The 20,329-nt window shown below is 47.2% G+C and overlaps 1 long non-coding RNA gene across 1 annotated transcript; it reads left to right on the top strand.

Annotated features, from left to right (window-relative positions):
• The first annotated feature begins 621 nt into the window (after positions 1–621).
• LOC135318520 (uncharacterized) lies at positions 622–10,955 on the top strand. The gene is made up of 3 exons (XR_010376653.1): positions 622–790; positions 4,591–4,766; positions 7,154–10,955. It is a non-coding gene; the product is annotated as an uncharacterized LOC135318520 (long non-coding RNA).
• The last annotated feature ends 9,374 nt before the right edge of the window (positions 10,956–20,329 follow it).

Genomic DNA, 20,329 nt, shown 5'->3' with positions numbered 1-20,329 from the left:
TAAAGTGACTCAGTGACAATGGATCCTTTCTATTCACGAATTCCTGGGCCTGAAGTGGGGGTGTGGTCAGCTCCTGGGTTCTTCTCTGTGCTTTCCAGATGGTGACAATGATGATGTGAACCCAAGTTGCATAAGGTGATGGGAAGAATGTCACCCAGGAGGACACCCTGGAAGAAACAACTCCTCTAGTCACTTAGGCAGGTGTGATGGGACCCCCAAAGGGGGATGTGGAGGCTCAGGTAACAAAAGCTCTTGCTAAACTGCCTTCCAAGGAGGCTGGATCCTGTTAATAGGAGGCCCCTGGGGGCAGCAAAGAATCAGGGAAGGGTCTGGGTTGACAAGATGGTGGCTCAACTCTGGATAACACCAGAATCACCTGGGAGGCATTTATCAACACTCAGTGTCCAGCACCCGCACCCCAGACCACTTGCTTCCAAATCTCAGGGACTCGGGGGGACAGCTGGACGTTAAAGGTTTTTAAGCATCCCCAGATGATGCCAGTGCGCCAACAGGCAGCTGGTAAGTGGAGCTAAAATGCTTTCTCATCAAACCAGAGGGGAAGGGAAGAGAGAAGTTGTGGGATGGCTGAGGGGGGGTCGGGGAGTGGGGGGGAGTAGGAAGTCCTCGGAGGATGTGGAAAGAAGGAACTTCAGAGAAAACACTCCGTTTTTGGAGGGGTTTTAAAGAAAATTTTCAAATACAGAAAAAGTAGAGAGCCTAGTATGATGACCACTTTACCTGTTACAGTCTCGTCAGCTATCAACGTGGACGTCCTCCTGTCGGGGCTGAGGTATGTGCCGTGGGGAGACCAGGTGCCCCAGCTTCCCTGGGCACCTCCCGGGAAGCCCGCAGTGCTCACCTGTGGTTCTGTGACAGCGGATCCTCGGCGGGAGCGCAGACCCCAGCGCCATGCTGGCAGGGTCGGACAAGCTTTGACAGGAGAGCCGACAGATGGGACACAAGGACTTTTGTATTAAGGGGGAAAAAACGTTATATTTTAAAAGAAATCCCCCCCTACTTGGAATAATTTCTCCTTGGCTAGTTCCTTGGTTCTCACGTTTTGGGACACGTTTTACCCCTAAAAGGATTGTTGCCGAAAAACCAGCATCTGGCCAAACTGAGACTTGGAGGCAGAGTTCAGGGAGAATTAGAAAAGAGCAGCTTTACTGCTTTGCTAGGAACAGGGGAGCCACAGCAGGCTCGTGCCTCTGAGAGTGTGAATCCATCTTGGGGTTGGGTCCTGAGGTTTTATAGAAAAACTGGATGGAACAGAAAGGTGACAACACTCGGGGCATTTTCCAGGATGCTGAATTCCCCTTAATCATGATGAATCCACCTGCGGAGAAATTCCAGAGGGTCTGTTCATTCTTCTGCGGCTATCAGCCCGTGCCCACCTTTCTGAAATACAGCTTCTGGGTTAAAGGATAAGCTATTCTGGGTAAAGAATGTATAGGGAAGGGGGACGGGGAGGGCATAGCTCAAGCGGTAGGTAGGGTGCATGCTTAACGTGCACAAGGTCCTGGGTTCAATCCCCAGTATGTCCTCCAAACATAAATAAATGAATAAACCTAATTACCTCCCCTACATAAAACAAAACAAAACAAAAGAATGTATAGGGAGTGGGAGTGGAGAGTGTAATGGAAAGGTTAGGGGCTGTTTAGCACAAAAGCAGTTGAGCAAGTGAAACAGAGATGGGGGTTTGTCACAGAAAAGAGAAAAACAAGTTGCAAGAATTTTAAGTCAGAATAAATCAGCAATCAGCTTTAGCACCAGGGAAGCCATGTTTTTAGTTTGCTATTCTTTCAGGATCAAAGAAGTGAGAGGACTAGCCTGGGGACACTCAGGGGATCGTCGGGGGAGTGGGAACTGGGCTAGGCTGTCTCCAGGAAGTCCTCTGCTGTGTGCTTCTTTGTTCATGTGACAACGCCTCACTGAGCACCTACTATGTGCCAGATGTTGTGTTCTAGATCATGGGGACACAGTGGTAAGCACGATGGACGAAGATGCCTCCCCACAGGCAGCGTACACTCTAGTGCAGGAGACAGACAATCACAAGAAGTAAAATACACAGCATGTCAGCTCTCATGCAGTGCTACAGAGAGAAATAAAGCGGGGGAGGAGATGGGGGTGGGTGGCAACCGTTAATATGGTGCCCAGGGACTGCCTCTCTGCCAGGTGACCCAAACAAGATGAGGGAGGGAGCTGTGGGGGAGGAGCACCCCAGGCAAAGGGGGCAGTGAATGCAAAGGCCCCGGGGAGGAGGGGGGAGGAGTATCTGGCAGCCATGGACCTTACCTCTGTGGAGCTCCTGAAACCTGCCTGGAGGCCACCAGGTAAAATGGTTTCAGATGCAAACATTTCATTTCTGCTTTGTCCCAACAGGACCGTAAGAAAAACAATCTTGGTCCCTGCTTTCTAGGAGTTTACAATCTAACCAGAGACAGGTTGCATGCTGAGAGTTCCTGCTACATCTGCTATAGACATGCCTCATGTCGTCCCCTGAACCCCAAGGGAAGCGCTATCACCCCATTTTAAAGAAGGAAAGAGGCTAGGGTAAATAACCCCTGAAAGTGGCATCTCTATATCTCCATCACTACAAGTGGAGAGTAATAATGTTAACTACATCTTTGGGTTGTGGTGAGAAGGAGTTTGTAAGCTGATCAATGAAACACATAGCACAGTATTTAATTAGTGCTCAAAAAGTGTTCATCACTGTTGCCACTACTTTAGGGGGGACAGTTTATCTGCACTAAGTTGGGGGCTTTAAAGACATACACATTCTCATTCACTTCTTCACAAAATCCCCAGGACACAGGTTGTCTTTTCAGTCCCATCATACAGATGTGGAAATGGAGGCACAGAGAAGTTAGCTGACTTGTTGTAGGGTCCCTCAGCTAGTAGGGGATGGAGCCAAGATTCAGCACGGGTTTGTCTGGCTTCAGAACCATTGCTCTGAGTCACTGTGCCCCCTGGCAGGGCATCTAGGTATAAACGCCCACCCTTGGCCGCTTCTTCTGCAAAGCTGTGGGCAGGAGTCCCCCAGAAGGTACATTACTCTCCCTGACCCCAGCCCTCCAGCTGTCCCTGCCCTTCAAGGATGCTATCTGCTAAAGTGGGGACTGTATCCCTCACTGGCTCTGGTCCGCAAAGGAGGTTCCCATCCCTTATCCTATGTGGTCCTCAACACCTGGATGCGTTAGCAAATTAGGGATCATTTCTCCCATTTGACAGATGCAGAAACTGTGACTCAGTGAAAAGATGGAATCAGGATTTGAACCCTGGTCTGTTTGTCCCCTTCCCCTCCTCCATCCCCCTTGCAGGGCAAAACTGAATCCAAGGGGATGGGGAGCCACTGTAAGTTCTTGAACAGGGTAAAGTAAAGGCAAGAAGAACCTGGGGTCAGAACAGAGAACCTCAGAGCTGCAAGGTGCCTCATTTAATTGGGTCTGCAACCCTGATCATTGTGTAATAATTAGCCAATTCTGCAAAGTTTCCTAGGGGGTTCATTCTGGGTGTAAAGGAAATGGAATGACAAGAATTCCATTCACTCCATGAAGTTCTGTATGCCTGCCTGAACCTGGGGCTTGATGCAGGCTCCCCTCCCCATTGAAGGATTACAGGGAAGGAGTAACTGTCCCCTCTGGGCTCACATTTGCCTCTTCTAACACTCACACACCAAGAAGAGCCTTGCCCGTGCTTCAGGGTGATTACCAGTAAACAGTCCCTGGGCTTCACATGAGTGGGTTCCTCAGCACATCCCTGGAATCTGACAGACAAGGATCTGAATCTCTATCTTGCACCTACTCACTGTGTGACCTGCGGCAAGTCACTTAACCTCTCTGGGATTCCATTTCCTCATGTATGATCCTCTTTCTTTTCGTTACTGTGAGGATGGGGAAAGATCTGTTCATGTCGTGCTTGGTACCATGCCTGGTATGTGGCAAATGCTGTCATTATTATTTTAGGCATGAAAATCCCATGGCCCCCACACAAAAATCTTCAGACACTTGCTATTGGCATAGGAACGATGAAAAGATTTAACTTTTAGAAACATAAAAATAAATTAAGAAGAAAACATTATTTTGGTGATAATGTGGAGGATGTATTAGGAGGAACAAGACTGAAAATGAAACATGCCCATTGGGAATGTGTTTGGTTGTCGGTAGCAAAAAATCCAATAGTGGAACAGATTTCTAGTGTTTCCTCAATATTCACTCTCCCTTTCTTCCTTAGTCAATAATATCCCTAATTTCAGCTGGGCACATGGCAGCCTGGAACGAAGACTACAGTTCCCAGCTTCCCTTTCATATTCTAGGTATGGCCACATGAGTTCCTGCCAATGAGAAATGTTTTATGTGACTTCTAGAGAATGTCTTAAAAGGGAGGGCATACACATTATTTCTCTCTTCCTCTTTGCTGGCTAGAATTTGAGATGCAATGACTGGATCTCAAACAGCCATTTTGGACCATGTAGGAATTAAAGACAGTTACAGACTCTTTGACCCCCTTCCTTTGAGAAGAGTTTATTTCAAAGAGTCTGTTTCCTCTTCATTTGATTCTGGGCTGGCCTGTGACTTCTTGGACCAAAAGAGAATAGTGGAAATGATGAACTGCCAGTTCTGGACCTTGCCCTTAAGAGGACTGCCAGCTTCTGCCATGGCCTCTTGGGTCCATGAGCTGCCATGAAGAAGGTCAAACCACTCTGCTGGAGAGACCACCTGAGGAGGCCCTGAGACTACACGGGAAGGGAGAGGGGCCCAGCTGAGGTAAGCATTGCCATCATCCCCACCAAAGCACCAGGAATCCCAGTAAAGCCATCTTGATCCTCCAGATGCACTCAACCATCAGCTGACTATGACCAAGTGACTAGCTGATGCCTATCGATCAGAAGGGTCACCCAGCTGAGCTCTGCCCAAATTTCTGACCCACAAAACTATAGAAGATAATAAAAGGTTTTTGTTTGGGGGTTTGTTTGTTATAGAGCCAGAAATAGCCAGAACAGACCAAGCTATTTGCTGAGAACGTGCACCAATTATACCACCTCTGGTCTGACCACCTCCAGATTTCTTGTTATACAAGAAAAGTAAATTCTATTTGTTTAAGCCTTGCTGATGCCTTGGATTATTGTTCAAGACCTCAGTTTCCCCACAATTGTTAAATGGAACATAAGCTCTGGCTCTGTTACCTCCCAAAGTGCCTGAGAGGAGATACAGTAAAAATTAACAGGAGAGGGCCTTTTTCATGTAATATAAACAGTGCTTGTATGCAACAAGACCAACAGGTGATGTGCATAAGCTGCTATAATGTATCTAATGTGTTCATGATGGGTGTGAATTGGGAAATGAACCAATTACAAAGGATTCTGGAATCAGATGCATTAGGGTATGAGGTTCAGCTCTGCTACTTCTGAAGTATGCAAAGAGCTGGGGCCGTCACGGAGTCTCTCCACACCTAGTTTCCTCATCAGTAAAACACAGAGGATGCTACTTGCCTTGTAGAGTCTGTGTGAGGATTAAATGAGATTAATCCATCTATTTGATAAATACTGAATTTCTCCTATGTTCTAGGCCAGACCAATTTCTTCCAATATTGGCGGGGCCTGGGGCCCGCTCGCCCCCCCAAATCTAAATATTTAAATGTTATATGACAAGCTCATACATTGTTTTTAAAATGTTCTATCCTTCTTCTCAGTGAGCGTAATTTCGTAACAACCTGGAAGGCCTCAATTTGGAAACCTCAGGCTCCTCAGACATCTGCACTGAGATGTAGAGTGGTGGTGGGCGGAGCCAGCCCCTCCCTTCTCATCCCCAGCTCCACGCCACACTCTGCACACCCACATGCACCCCAGGCTACCCATCCAAGCTCCCTCCACCCCACACTCCACGCTGCCCTTTGGCCACATCCTGGGCCTAGTGTTCTGCCTCCAAAAACAAAACTGGAACCAGCCTACACTGGCCCTGGAAGCAGGGAACTCGGGGATCCTGGGACCCCAGAGTATGTCTAGAAAGGGGGCAAAGTCTTGGTTGGCTATGTCTTCTTGGCCCTGTGGGGGCGTATGCAGCTGGAGGGGGCCAGAGAGAGGCCTTTTAAAGAATGAGAACCAGGTACCAAGGCAGAATTTTCCTTGCCTGAATCTAAGGCCGTGCTGGAGGGCATATATCAGTATATGAAACAAACACCATCCGTGCCCACACCTGCAGCCTGGGCGTCAGTCTCACCCCTACCCGTAAGATGAGGAGATAGCTGATCTGATACCTCCAGGTTTGTGTTGGAGACCAAGTGCCAGGGACTTGGTGACTGTCAACGTGAATCTCCTAGAGGCCAGGTGATCAGATGCCAGGGGGCGTGTTCAAGACCTGAGTGATCAACTTCCTTCTGCAACCCAAGCCTGGCAGAGCAGGAAGGGCCTCTACCAGCTGGTCCATTATCCGCACAAAACTTCAGCAGCTGTAACAGCAGTACCTGGACGTGGAATAAAATCCCAGCTCCTTGCTGAGAGCTGCAGACCCCTGCCCTCTGGCCGCCCATAGTCTCCTCGCTTAGCATCACTCTTACCACTCTTGCTCACTGAGCTGCAGCCCCCTTGACCTTCCTTGTGTTTGGGAAATAGGAGTCCACTCCTCCCACTTCCAGGCCTCGGCCCTCACTGTCCTGTCTGCCTGGAGAGCCCAGCTACGGCCCCATGACATAGAGACGCCCTGGGACACCCTTTTGGGAACAGCCCTCCTCTAGCCCAGCACTCTCTTTACAATGTTCCCATTTTCTACCCTTTTTAGCAGGGCCAGCAGAGGAAGATGGAGGCCTAAGAGGCCACACTTGGAGCAGGACTGAGTCCAAAGCTAGTCTCCAACTGGACCCCCTTGAGTAAATCGTTCAGCCCATTTCCCCATGAATATATTATTCAACTTCTCATTTTCCTTGAATAGTCAATTCAACTTCCACTTTGCTAACTGTGAAAGGGAGTGGTAATCAATCTATCTCAGAAGTCCGCTGTGAGATTAGAGAGGAAACGTACAGACTCACAGCATTTAGAACAGAAGCCTGCCACTGGCAGTATAGTTGTGTTTGTCCTTGTTTTAACACTTGTTAGTTGACATTATCTTGTCTATTTTATTTCTTTACTTCTTTATTGTCTCCCTTCTCTCTCTGAAAGGCAAACGGCCCCCACAGCAGCCTCCTTGTCGGTCCCCCAGTGTCTGGATAAACCGATGCCGGCACGGCGCGGGCCCCGGCGGGCCGAGCCCTTCCGCACATCTCCGCGCGCGCACGGGGAAGCCGAGGCAGGCATGCAGGGCGGGAGAGAGGGCCCGCAGGGACCAGCCCGCCGCGCTCCCGCAGGCCGGCCCAGACACGCTCCGAGCGCAGCGCCGGTTTCCGCGGCGCCGGCGTTTTGGTCCCCAGCGCGTTTGTCTTTCAAGCGACAGGAGCGATCGCGGAAAAGCGTTCCGTCCCCGCGTTCCGTCCCCTTGTTCCGGTGCACGAGCAAAGGCGTTTGCATGAGAACAGGAACTCTGTTTGCTGAGAAGGCCGGTTTGGGGGTGCATCGAGCCCTCCGGCGTCCCCGCAGACCCACCCCCACGCCGCGGGCCCGGGGACACGCTCCTGCCGGCCCTGCTGGGCTCTGTGCCGAGGCGCAGGAGCCGCGGGGCTGAGGTGCCGAAGGGGCGGCCCGGGTCTCGGTCCCCGCCGGCTCCTCCGCGGCCGCGCGGATCCTTTCCCTATCCGTCCGATGGGGCGCGAACAGATTCAAGGCTTGACTCCTGGGAGCCTCCCTGGTAGGTGCGCGCCTGGCACGCAGGAGGGGACCAAGTGCATGCGGGCTCCAGTGTCCCTTTCCAACTCTTTTTCTCAGTCACCTCTTTTGAAATCCCATCCCTCCCAGCCTCGGAGGCAGGATAAGTGGTAAGAGAAGGCGTTCAGGAGCCCTGGATACCTGGATTCAAATCCTATTCCGGCACTTGCCAGCTAGGTAGCCGAGAGCAAGTTACTCTGTCTCTGGTGGCCACAGCTTCCTCATCCGTAAAAGGGGATGAAACAGTCCATAGGGTGCTAAGTTCAGTCATTGTCACAAATTAAGTGCTTAATTCACTATTATGATCACCACTTCCAGTTGAAAGTTGCAGATGTGGAACAGGTTCAAGGTCACACAAGTGGATGGGGTCAATGGCAAACCCTTCAGATCTCCTGAGTATCAGAACTGTTAGTCTCCAGCAGCTTAACAAGCAAGTCCCCCACATAGTTTTATAGAGACGGGTAGAGGTGGGAGGCAAGGAGCTTCTGGTCATCTCTCTCCTCTTCCCCTAGCCACGCCCCGCCCCCCTACAAACCCCCAGAATATGCACAGAGTTCCACGGAAACGGGAAGGGCAATGGCTGGCTGATCCAGTGCCCGGAGAGAGGTTCTGGGATGTTTTTCTCCTAAGTTGAAACCGTTTATTTTTTTCTATTCTATTTTTTAAAATTATTTTTATTTTTATTTAGTATGGAAATACAGAAAACTCGGTCTGTAGGAGCCAGCCTGGCTTTTCAGAGCAGTCCATAATCCCTCCAACAGCTCCCCGCCAGGCAGGAAGCCTAATGCTGCCCTCCAGTGGCCGGCAGAGTTGTGCGGACCCAATGAGGGTGACAAACAAGGGAACCAGAGAAACAAGCTTCACTTAGCACATGGTGGAGGCAAGTCTGGAAGAGAGAGGGAGAAAATACAGCCTGGCTCCCCCATGGCTTATTTGTGGTTCTGGTGGATCTCTCTGGAATCTAGGGAAGAGAAAATAAAAGAATGAATTCGAAAGGCACAGGAGTTTTTTCATTTTGCTTTTACTTATTCCTGAATAGATGTCACATTTGCATGATTCAAAAGATAGGAAAGACAGTAGCGTGAAAAAGAAGTCTCCTTTCCACTCTTGTTCCCCTGCCACTCAGTTCCCCTTCTGAGAGGCAGCTGTTGTCATGTTTCTCGCATATACTCCAGCAGAAAGTCTATACAAATACAGATATTTTATAAGATCAGTAGCTTCTTCTATATACTCTTGCATCTCGCGGCTTCACTTAAAAATGTCTCCTGGGATTTGTTCCATATCGATTCAGAGGGCTGTCTCATTCCTTTGAACAGCTGCATAATATTCCATTGTATGAATCTTGTACTTATTCAATTAGTCTTCTATTGATGAAACTTTAACTTGCTCACAATCTTTTGTAATCGTAATGTTACAACAAATAATCTTGTACATATACGGTTGTGTGTCCAAACGAGTGCATCACTCGGCTAATGCTTATAACAAAGGACTTTCAACAAAAAGCTTTTGTTATTGCTCATATGGATGGCCCTGCTGATCTGGGTCAGGCGGGGCTCATTTTGTGTTGGTTCCTTGTGTCTGGGTCGGAGGGTGGGTCTTGCTGGGGGCTGGCTTGTCTAGGAAGAATGGGCTCAGTCACATATCTGGCAGTTGGCTGGTTAGCAGCTGGGGTGAGAAGGGTGCCTGGGCCATGTTGCTCATCCCAGCAACAAGCAAGGCCTCTGGAAACTCCACGATTGGCATCACATTTCATCACACTCTTTTGGTCAAAATAAGTCACAGGCTAGCCCGGATTCAAGAGGTGGGGAGATAGAAACCACCTCTCCAAGGGGGAGCAGCAAAGTCACATTGCAAAGGGCATGATGCAAACGATGTGAACTATTGTGGTCATTAAAAACCATGTTTAACTAATGTTTTTTATTTTATAATGGTTAGATTTACAGGAAAGTTGCAAAGATAGTACAGAGAGTTTCTATATATCCCTGCACTTAACAATTGCACTTAACGATTGCATTTAACAATCGACCTTTAGTGATTCGTCAGAATTATTCCTTCACTGTGGTATATTTATACAATAGAATACCACTCAGCCATAAAAAAGAATAAAATAATGCCATTTGCAGCAACATGGATGGACCTGATTGTCATTGTAAGTGAGGTAAGCCAGAAAGAAAAAGAAAAATACCATATGATATCACTCATATGTGGAATTGAAAAAAAGAAAAAAAGAAGATGCAAATGAACTCATTTACAAAACAGAAACAGACTCACAGATATAGTAAACAATTTTATGGTTATCAGAGGGGAAAGGGGGTGGGAAGGGATAAATTGAGAGTTCGAGACTTGCAAATATTAATTACTATGTATAAAAATAGATACAACAGATTTCTTCAGTGTAGCACAGGGAACTATATTCAATATCTTGTAGTAACCTTTAATGACAAAGAATATGAAAATGAATATATGTATGTATACATGTGACTAAAACATGCTATACATCAGAAATTGACACATCGTAACTGACTATACTTCAATAAAAAAAAGTAAAAGAACAACAAAAAGGAATTATTCCTTCACTGTTCCCACTGATTTATGGTAAGCCTGTCTTGGGTGCCATGTCTCTTTAGACGCACCTGACTCCCCAGATTTGTGGGTGGCCATTTGCCCTTCAACCTCAGGTCTCTGACGGATTCAAGAAAAGGCATTGATTTCCAGCTTGCCTAATTCTTTCTTGTCATAAGGATAGGAGTAATGACTTTCAAGCTCTTTACGTGTTGAAGTTGAAACCACAAGTCCCTATTGTGGCCATTTTTTATATCAATCTACCACAGCAAGTAAGAAATATTAAGGGTCACAAAATCATAGGACTATAATCTTGGAATCATAACGACTTTGGCACACAGACTTAGGGTTTTGCAACTGGGGAAGCATAAATTTTAAGAATAAAAATTCCCCAGATTGAAAATCTCCATGGGCTCTCCACTGCTTAGAGGATGACATGAGATAAAACATTTTTCATTGCCTGGCCCATCCTACCTCTCCAGCCTCGTTTCTCATCACGCATCTCACCTCCCATCCAGATCCTGTTCCCGCTCCCGCTCCCCCCCAGAAAACAAACCTGGGATCATACTCAGGGTTCCAGGCGTGCGGAACATGAATTGAGATTCCCTGATGCACCTAGAAAATTGCCTGGAACATGGCAAACCCTCAATGATCATTTGTGAATCTAATTAAAATGAATAAAATTATACAGCTCTTAGTACAGCATGTAGCACACAGAAGTATGAACAGTAGCCAGTTTCTATCATGCACCTGATTTGTGCCTGATAGTCTTCTAAGCATTTCACATGTATTGATTTATTTTACATTTTCATAACCTTATATGGAAGGTTTTATTTCTATTTTAAAAATAAGGACACTGAGGTTCAGAGAGGTTAGCAACCTGCCCAGGGTTGCCCAGATGGTAAATGTCAGAGCTGGGATTCAAGCTCAGGGAAGCTTCATCAATAGGTTGTAACCAACATGAAGCTCCTACTGTTTGCCAGGTGCTGTGCTAATGTTAGATGCATCTCATACATGGTCTCTAATCTCACGACAACCTCCACTTAATCCATGAAGAAACAGAGGCCCAGAGAGTTTAAGTGACTTGCCCAGGGTCACACAGCTAGTAAAAGCTGCAATGAAATGTCAAATCAGATTTGCCTGCTCTAAATCCCTCACTCTTTCCTATTCTCAGCATGGCTTCTGGGCAGTCTCTTAAGAAAAGTGAGTGCCTTTGTCACCTTGTTCAACCATCAACTCCTATTCTTCCTTTAAGACATAACTCAAGGGTCCCTTGTGCTGTGACACTTTCCCCGACCTCTCCCTCACATCACCCCAGCTGCCCCAGTCAGTCCCTTCCTCCACGAGCCTTCTCACCCCACCCCCGCCCTTCACGCCATAGCCCAGTGGTTAAAGTACAGCTCTGCACACAGGTGGTCCTGGGTTCAAATTATGGCTCTGCTGGGGGCCTTGATAAACCTTTCATGTGACCGTTTGATCTTGATTTTTTCTTCTCATTTGCAAAACAGCGCTGAGAAAAGCGCCCCCCTCATAGGAGTGGGTGAAATATGCACCCATTTTAGCCAAGTGCTTACTGAAACCCTTACCACGCTGTATTCTAAGTATCTGTTTAAATGTCTGTCTCCATCACTTGACTTGAGGGCAGAAACTTATTCTGATCTCTTTGTCCCTAGCACGAAGCATGGCTTTAGAAATGGCATTAAATAAATGTGAAGTAAATGGATAAAAAAGAAATATATGAATCTTAGACTCCTAGTCTCATAATTTCATACATAAAATCTAAGACCTGGCCTCACATAACTGCATAGTGGCAAGGATCTTAGAGATCAACTTTCCGAGGCTTTCAATCTTTTTGACGACCACCCACAGTAATACACTTTATACTGCCATGCAAGGTGTGCATGCTTGAACACACACACAAGCGCTCAAAGTTTCAAGAAAGAGTACTTTCCTTTACTATGTGGGATAAACCCAGGTATTTATTCCTTCTCCCCTCTCCTCCCTGCCTCTCCTCTCTTGTCGATTAAAAAAAAAAATGCTGGATTAGGTACACAACATTGATTTCATGACCCACAAAGGCATTGTGGTCTATGGTTTGAGAAACATGCCGCCAGTTGAGCTGCTCAGCCAGAATCTTCATCCCTGGCCTGAGTCCTATACTTGTGCATCCCTGGGAAGGGAAGTTCCCTCCTCAGAAGGAAAGAGGCTTCATTGTTGAACAGCATTATTGTTAGAAAGTCCTCCTTTCACTTAAGTGAAATGAGCCCCCGTCACTTCCTCTTTGGTTCCCTTTGGCTGGGCGGTCCCTGACTGCATGTTATCAAGCAGTCACCTCCCATCACTAGGTTTCACTTTCCTCCTGCTGGGCTCACATGGGTGCCCCACCTAAGTGCACAGAGCCTAAAAATCCATCACCAAAGCCACTTTGTGGGGAAAAGGCCTTGATCTTCACCCATCATCTCCCATTATTGTGTTTGTTTTCTTTCATGGGGCTGAAGGTCACTGAAGCCAATCCATCCATGGTGGCTGAAGTCTTCGGCTCCTGGAATAGAAAAGTTTGTTGGGACTTGTGGGATGTCAAAGAGTCTGGGTTAGAGGGGAGGATGATGCTAGTGATGCCAGGGGCCTGGATGCCACAGAGGGTCCTGCGATGGTCCTCTGTTGGTCCTGGCATGCTGCAACCCCAGGGGGCCTCCTCCCCCTGCATCATGCCTGCTACCTCTGCCTTAAGTTGGCCTCCCTTTACCCCGGAGGCCAAAGGCAGGTGGCAGCACAGGCCACATAATTAGCAGGAATGCAGGGCCCTGTGTACAAAAAGTATTAAGTGTTTCAAGATGGTGACAGCAGAGCAGTAAATCAAGTGTGAGCCCCGTGAGTGCAGGCCCTGTGCAGCTGCAGGGCTTGGACCCCCACGGTGCCAGCCCTGGCACTTTGCCTGGGAAGCAGGCTTAGCAGACATCGCGTGCATGAGGCCTGGGCTGGGACTCCGGAGTGCAGGAAATGAAACCAGGCCCATGAATATTCAAGGAACAAGATCCTTAGAGATCACCTGGCCCAGACCCCTCCATGTCCAGTTGTAGAACCTGAGCCCAGAGAGATGGTGCAAGGTCACCCTGCACATTGGTGGCAGAGCCAGGTCACAAGCTCAGCCCTGAGACCCTCCCCCTCTTTCCTCCCCACCTTTTCTGAAGTTGGTCTCATCCTATGCAGTGTCTTTACAGTTTTTCACATGCTTACAGCTTACATGTTTCTACCCGCTTTCCCCAGCATCCCTCCTCCTTCCCCAGGCTCCAGACTCCAGCGTCCAGCTATCCCCAGCTGTCGTAGCCTCTTGCTTCCTCTCCTCCCCTTGCCTCCCCCCTGACCCTCCTCCCACCCATCCCCACCACAGTCCCCAGAGTGAGTTTTGAATTTACAAAGTGGACCCCCACCACCTCTGCTCTCAGCCCACCAACGTGTTGCACACAGGCTGCAATCCCACCTCTTTACCCTGGTCTGCAAGGTCAGGCCTGTGGTTTCTCTCATGATTGTCCGCCCCTCCCTCTGCAAGTGACCTTGATGTTGATCAGAAGCCCCAGCTCACGCCTGCCCCACATGCTGCAGTCCTTCTCTTCCCCCAGATCCCCCCACGACCCTCTTCCCTTCGTCCAGGTTTCAGCTCACGCACCCCTCCCCCATCTCCCCACCCCCTCCCTCCGCTCCCACGGTCTGGTCTTCCTTTGCACCCATCTCAAACACAGGCTTCACTCTCTCCGCACTTTTTTACTTTCCTTCAGTGTTAACGCTCCTGAAATCACACTGCACATTCGCCCTTTAGTCTTCAGCCTCCCCTCTAGAAGGTAGCTTCCTTGATGGTGGAGACCTGTCTTGCTCACTGCTCAGTTGCTCAGCACATTGAATGGCACTTGGCACATAGGTGGTGCTCTACAGGAGCAGTAGGAATGAACATACTGCTAATGAGGTGAATTTATTCAGCAAACGTGTTCAGAGGCTACTGTGTGTCAGGTGCTGTGCTGAACACTAAGGACTCAGACGTGGAGCCAGTGGATGAGAAAGGGTCCCTGCCCTTAAAGAGTTAGGTGATCGTCCTGGGGAGAGATGGAACTTTGTTTGGAGGAGTGGCAGCGAAACACAAATGGTTGTCTAAGCTGAGACTGAGCCCCACTAAGAAGATGAGGTGAGGGTGAAAGATCGTGGGGCTTTGCAACAAGAGGTAGGATTTTAGGGACCCTGTGTGTCCCTTTCTGAAGAGCTAAGGCTCCTCTGTCCCTCTGGTCCCTCAGCCCATTAGGCCAAGGCTGGGGCTCACACTCATGATGTGGGCTCTTGGAGCCTCGGACCCCATCAGAGGCTGAGCTTCTGGACTGGGTGACACCCACGTCTGGTGGTGCTGGAATCAGGAAGAAGACTGGCTTGGCTCCACTCAGGAAACCGAGCCTCCTCCACTGGGCATGTGGCCCAGCCTGGGTGAGCCCTGTGGGTACTTTGGCACTTCTCCGTAAGCCTTCCAACCTCACAAGGCAGGCTGTCCGTGGCTTCCCCAGATCGTGCAGCCCAGCTCTGGTGTCACCTGCCTCCCTTTCCATGCAGATCGTGTGACTGAAGCGGAAAGGCAGATGCAGGGGCCTTTGAAGGCAGTTGCCTCCTCCAGGAAGCTGTCTGCTTTCTCTTTGGTAGTGCTTCCTCCTTTTCTTTACCCCTACAGCACATATTCCCTCTTTGTTTATTTATCCAAACCCCCATCCAACCAAGCAACATTCATCGAGCAGCTTCTATGCTCTCGGCACTTACTGTCATGAACAAGAACCTGGTCCCTGCCCTCGCTGTCTAATGAGGGAAATTATGCAACTGGTTGCCACTTAAAAATTAAATTACAAGGGTGTGGGAAGGGATAAACTTGGAAATTTGAGACTTGCAAATGTTAACCACTATATATAAAAATAAAAAAAAAACTTTCTTCTGTAGAGCAAAGGGAGTTATATTCAACACCTTGTAATAACCTTTAATGAAAAGAATATGAAAGTGAATAGATGCACATAAATGCATGACTGGGACAGTGTGCTGTACACCAGAAATTTTCACATTGTAACTGACTATACTTGAATGAAAAAAATCAAATTACAGCTATGATAGATGCTATGCAAGAGAAGTAACTGAACCCACAGGAGGTGTCAGGGAAGGCTTTCCTGAGGAAGGAACATGTCATCCAAGACCACAGTGTCCAATGTGGAAGCTGTGCGTGGACTGTGTCACAGAGAAACTGAGGTTTTAATTGTATTTGAATATTTTAAATTTAAAAACAGAAGCAGCATAATATAGATATTTTTTGTTAACCACAACTTTATTTTTTGGGTTGGACTACATTTCACTGTAACTGTTGAAAATTTCAAAGACTAAAGGAAAAAATAAGGTAAAAGACCATACTATTTTTTTTTCTATTGTTTATATGTTGAAATGATACCCTTTCAGATGCTGGGTTAAATAAAATGTATTTGTTAAAATTCATTTTGCTTGTTTCTTTTTACTTTTTCAATGTGAATACTAGAACATCTAAAACGCAGTACGTGGCTCACACAGTGTTTCTGGGGACAGAGCTGAGCTGGGAGCGGGTAGACATGTGTCCAGGCGAACAACTGGGAAGCGAAAGAGAGTAGGAGGATGGTAGTGGCCATGGGGAGAAGCCAGAGCAATGCAATCTGCACTTAACATTCATCCTCCCTCTACTTGGAGCCTCGCAGACAATTCTGGGAGACAGGAGAAGCCCTGGCTGACATGGTGCAAGTCCAGTGAGGTGGTGGGCGGGGCTGGGTGTGCAAGTCTGTGCTCTGATTTATTTGGTTCTGTATGTCCAGCTCCTGGCACCAACCTTTCTTCCAGATGTGGTCCTTAGAGACGGACCACACAATCCACTCGGTGGTCCCAGAAGCCATCCCTGGGTCGGGGCTGTGCAGGTTCTCAATCATGTCTGCTCAGCAAGGAGGAAGCTCACCCCCTCGGAGAAAGGGTGGAGCCTGGCCCCTTCCTACTCTGGCTCAGGGGGCATCAGAGATGGTCAGTGCCCAGGCCAAAGGCAGCAGACGCCTTCCGTGCTAAAGAACCCCAGGTTTAGGGGTTGGAAGGAAACCTGGGCCATAGCAACCACTTCTCCTGCTGCGGCTCAAACCACTGCTCCAGGCCTGGGGGTGGGTAGGTGGCCAGGAATCGCGAGGCCTGCCCTCAGCTGTCAGGAGGTCAGGTGGTTGCTCCTGGGCTCCCATAGATCCTCATCCAGGGGTTGGAGCCAGCACATTCCAGGGAAACCGTGAGCCTCCGGCCATGACCACCACACCTGCGCAGCCGCTGGGCGCCCTCCTGCTCACCTGTCTGCTGGGACTCACAGGTGAGTCCTGAGTGCTGCCCACAGAGACCCTCAGAGTGGGCAGGGATTGCCAAACTGGGCTGCCTCATGCTATGACAGAGGAGACCTGAGAGCCTTGGGGCAGGGGTCCTGTTTGTCACATCTGTGTCCCCAGCACCCAACTTACATACTGGCTCAGGGGATGCAGTGAAAATTGGGAGAAGCCCCTGCTCTCAGATCTCTGCAGGCTGTCCTAACGGACAGGGAAGAGTCCAGCCCCTGCAGCTGTCAGGATGACTCTGGGAGACAGATCCTACGTTAGGAGCAGAGTACTGTCATAGTTTAAGCTTGTGAGGATGGATGAAGCTGCCTGTGGTGTAGAGAGCCCCCTGTCACTGGAGGTGAGCAAGCAGAGGTTGGAGGTTTACTGGGGTGTCGATGGGAAGGATCTGATGAGGAGGGCCAACCATGCCTGCCAGCAGAGGTTCTTGGCTTCTCACTTCTGTCCAAAATGGAAATCTTTGATTCCTCACCACATCTCCCCCATCCTAACTTGGTCCATTTAGCCCCACCTCAAAACCTAGAACCACCATCCATGCAGATGCTCAAGAGAAAAGCCTAGGAATCATTTACTCATAATTCATTCTGTCGCTCATCTTCCCTCCAGTCCATGACCAAGTCTTGATGGCTGTATCTTCCAAATGGGTCCCTCCCTTTCTCATTTCCCTGGTCCAGGCACCATGACCTCACACCTGGAGGTCTGAGCCAGCCTCCTCACTGGCCTCCCTCCTGCCCACCTCCTTTCCATCCTCCACAGAGCAGCCCCAATTATCTACTACAACATGCCAAGGAGACCAGCTTGCCCCTCTGTTCAAAAATCTCCAGTGGCTTCCCATCATAAAGTGGAATCAAAGGGTCCCCATGTCCCACAAGGCTCCTCTCCATCTGGACCTCTTTGGTCATGATGCTTAAGTCTTAAGACCTCTCAGTTTCTCAGGTCCACCAAGCCCTTCCTGCCTGAGGTGCTTCTCACTGGCTGTTCCCACTTTCTAGAATGTCCTTCTTCTGCCCCTTCCCATAGCTGGCTCCTATCCATTCCTCGTTTTTTTTTTTTTCAACATTTTTTATTGATTTATAATCATTTTACAATGTTGTGTCAAATTCCAGTGTTCAGAACAATTTTTCAGTTATACATGGACATATACACACTCATTGTCACATTTTTTTCTCTGTGAGTTATCATAACATTTTGTGTATATTTCCCTGTGCTATACAGTGTAGTCTATTCTACAATTTTGAAATCCCAGTCTATCCCTTCCCACCCTCCACCCCCCTGGTAACCACAAGTCTGTATTCTCTGTCTGTGAGTCTATTTCTGTCCTTTATTTACGCTTTGTTTTTGTTTGTTTGTTTGTTTTTGTTTTTGTTTTTTAGATTCCACATATGAGTGATCTCATATGGTATTTTTCTTTCTCTTTCTGGCTTACTTCACTTAGAATGACATTCTCCAGGAGCATCCATGTTGCTGCAAATGGCATTATGTTGTCGGTTTTTATGGCTGAGTAGTATTCCATTGTATAAATATACCACTTCTTCTTTATCCAGTCACCTGTCGATGGACATTTAGGCTGTTTCCATGTTTTGGCTATTGTAAATAGTGCTGCTATGAACATTGGGGTGCAGGTGTCATCTTGAAGTAGATTTCCTTCTGGATACAAGCCCAGGAGTGGGATTCCTGGGTCATATGGTAAGTCTATTCCTAGTCTTTTGAGGAATCTCCACACTGTTTTCCATAGTGGCTGCACCAAACTGCATTCCCACCAGCAGTATACGAGGGTTCCCCTTTCCCCACAGCCTCTCCAGCATTTGTCATTTGTGGATTTTTGAATGACGGCCATTCTGACTGGTGTGAGGTGATACCTCATTGTAGTTTTGATTTGCATTTCTCTGATAATTAGTGATATTGAGCATTTTTTCATGTGCTTTTTGATCATTTGTATGTCTTCCTTGGAGAATTGCTTGTTTAGGTCTTCTGCCCATTTTTGGATTGGGTTGTTTATTTTTTTCTTATTGAGTCATATGAGCTGCTTATATATTCTGGAGATCAAGCCTTTGTCGGTTTCACTTGCAAAAATTTTCTCCCATTCCGTAGGTTTTCTTCTTGTTTTATTTCTGGTTTCCTTTGCTGTGCAGAAGCTTGTAAGTTTCATTAGGTCCCATTTGTTTATTCTTGCTTTTATTTCTTCTAGGAGAAAATTTTTGAAATGTATGTCAGATAATGTTTTGCCTCTGTTTTCCTCTAGGAGGTTTATTGTATCTTGTCTTATGTTTAAGTCTTTAATCCATTTTGAGTTGATTTTTGTATATGGTGTAAGGGAGTGTTCTAGCTTCATTGTTTTACATGCTGCTGTCCAGTTTTCCCAACACCATTTGCTGAAGAGACTGTCTTTATTCCAATGTATATTCTTGCCTCCTTTGTCAAAGGTGAGTTGACCAAAAGTTTGTGGGTTCATTTCTGGGCTCTCTATTCTGTTCCATTGGTCTCTATGTCTGTTTTGGTACCAATACCATGCTGTCTTGATGACTGTAGCTCTATAGTATTGTCTGAAGTCTGGGAGAGTTATTCCTCCAGCCTCTTTCTTTCTCTTCAGTAATGCTTTGGCAATTCTAGGTCTTTGATGGTTCCATATGAATTTTATTATGATTTTTTCTAGTTCTGTGAAATATGTCCTGGGTAATTGGATAGGGATTGCATTAAATCTGTAGATTGCCTTGGGCAGTGTGACCATTTTAACAATATTGATTCTTCCAATCCAAGAGCATGGAATATCTTTCCATTTTTTAAAGTCTTCTTTAATTTCCTTCATCAATGGTTTATAGTTTTCTGTGTATAATTCTTTCACCTCCTTGGTTAGATTTATTCCCAGATATTTTATTACTTTGGGTGCTATTTTAAAGGGGATTGTTTCTTTACTTTCTTCTTCTGTTGATTTATCGTTAGTGTAAAGAAATGCAACTGATTTTTGAACGTTAATTTTGTAACCTGCTACCTTGCTGAATTCTTCAATCAGCTCTAGTAGCTTTTGTGTGGACCTTTTAGGGTTTTCTATATATAGTAACATGTCATCAGCATATAATGACACTTTTACCTCTTCTTTTCCAATTTGGATCCCTTTTATTTCTTTCTCTTGCCTGACTGCTGTGGCTAGGACTTCCAGGACTATGTTGAATAGGAGTGGTGATAGTGGGCATCCTTGTCTTGTCCCAGATTTTAGTGGGAAGCTTTTGAGTTTTTCACCGTTGAGTACTATGCTGGCTGTAGGTTTGTCATATACAGCTTTTTATTATGTTGAGATATGTTCCCTCTATACCCACTTTGGCAAGAGTTTTTATCATAAATGGGTGTTGAATTTTATCAAATGCTTTTTCTGCATCGATTGAGATGATCATGTAATTTTTGTCCTTTCTCTTGTTGATGTGATGTATTACACTGATTGATTTGAATATGTTGAACCAGCCTTGTGTCCCTGGGATGAACCCCACTTGGTCATGATGTATAATCTTTTTTATGTGTTGCTGGATTCTATTTGCTAAAATTTTGGTGAGGATTTTGGCGTCTATGTTCATCAGTGATACTG

Source organism: Camelus dromedarius, chromosome 18 (assembly GCF_036321535.1).
Source record: "Camelus dromedarius isolate mCamDro1 chromosome 18, mCamDro1.pat, whole genome shotgun sequence".
In the NCBI taxonomy this organism is placed as follows: Eukaryota; Metazoa; Chordata; class Mammalia; order Artiodactyla; family Camelidae; genus Camelus; species Camelus dromedarius.
The sequence above is the reverse complement of the archived record's forward strand: the minus strand, read 5'-3'. Positions and strand labels throughout refer to the sequence as shown.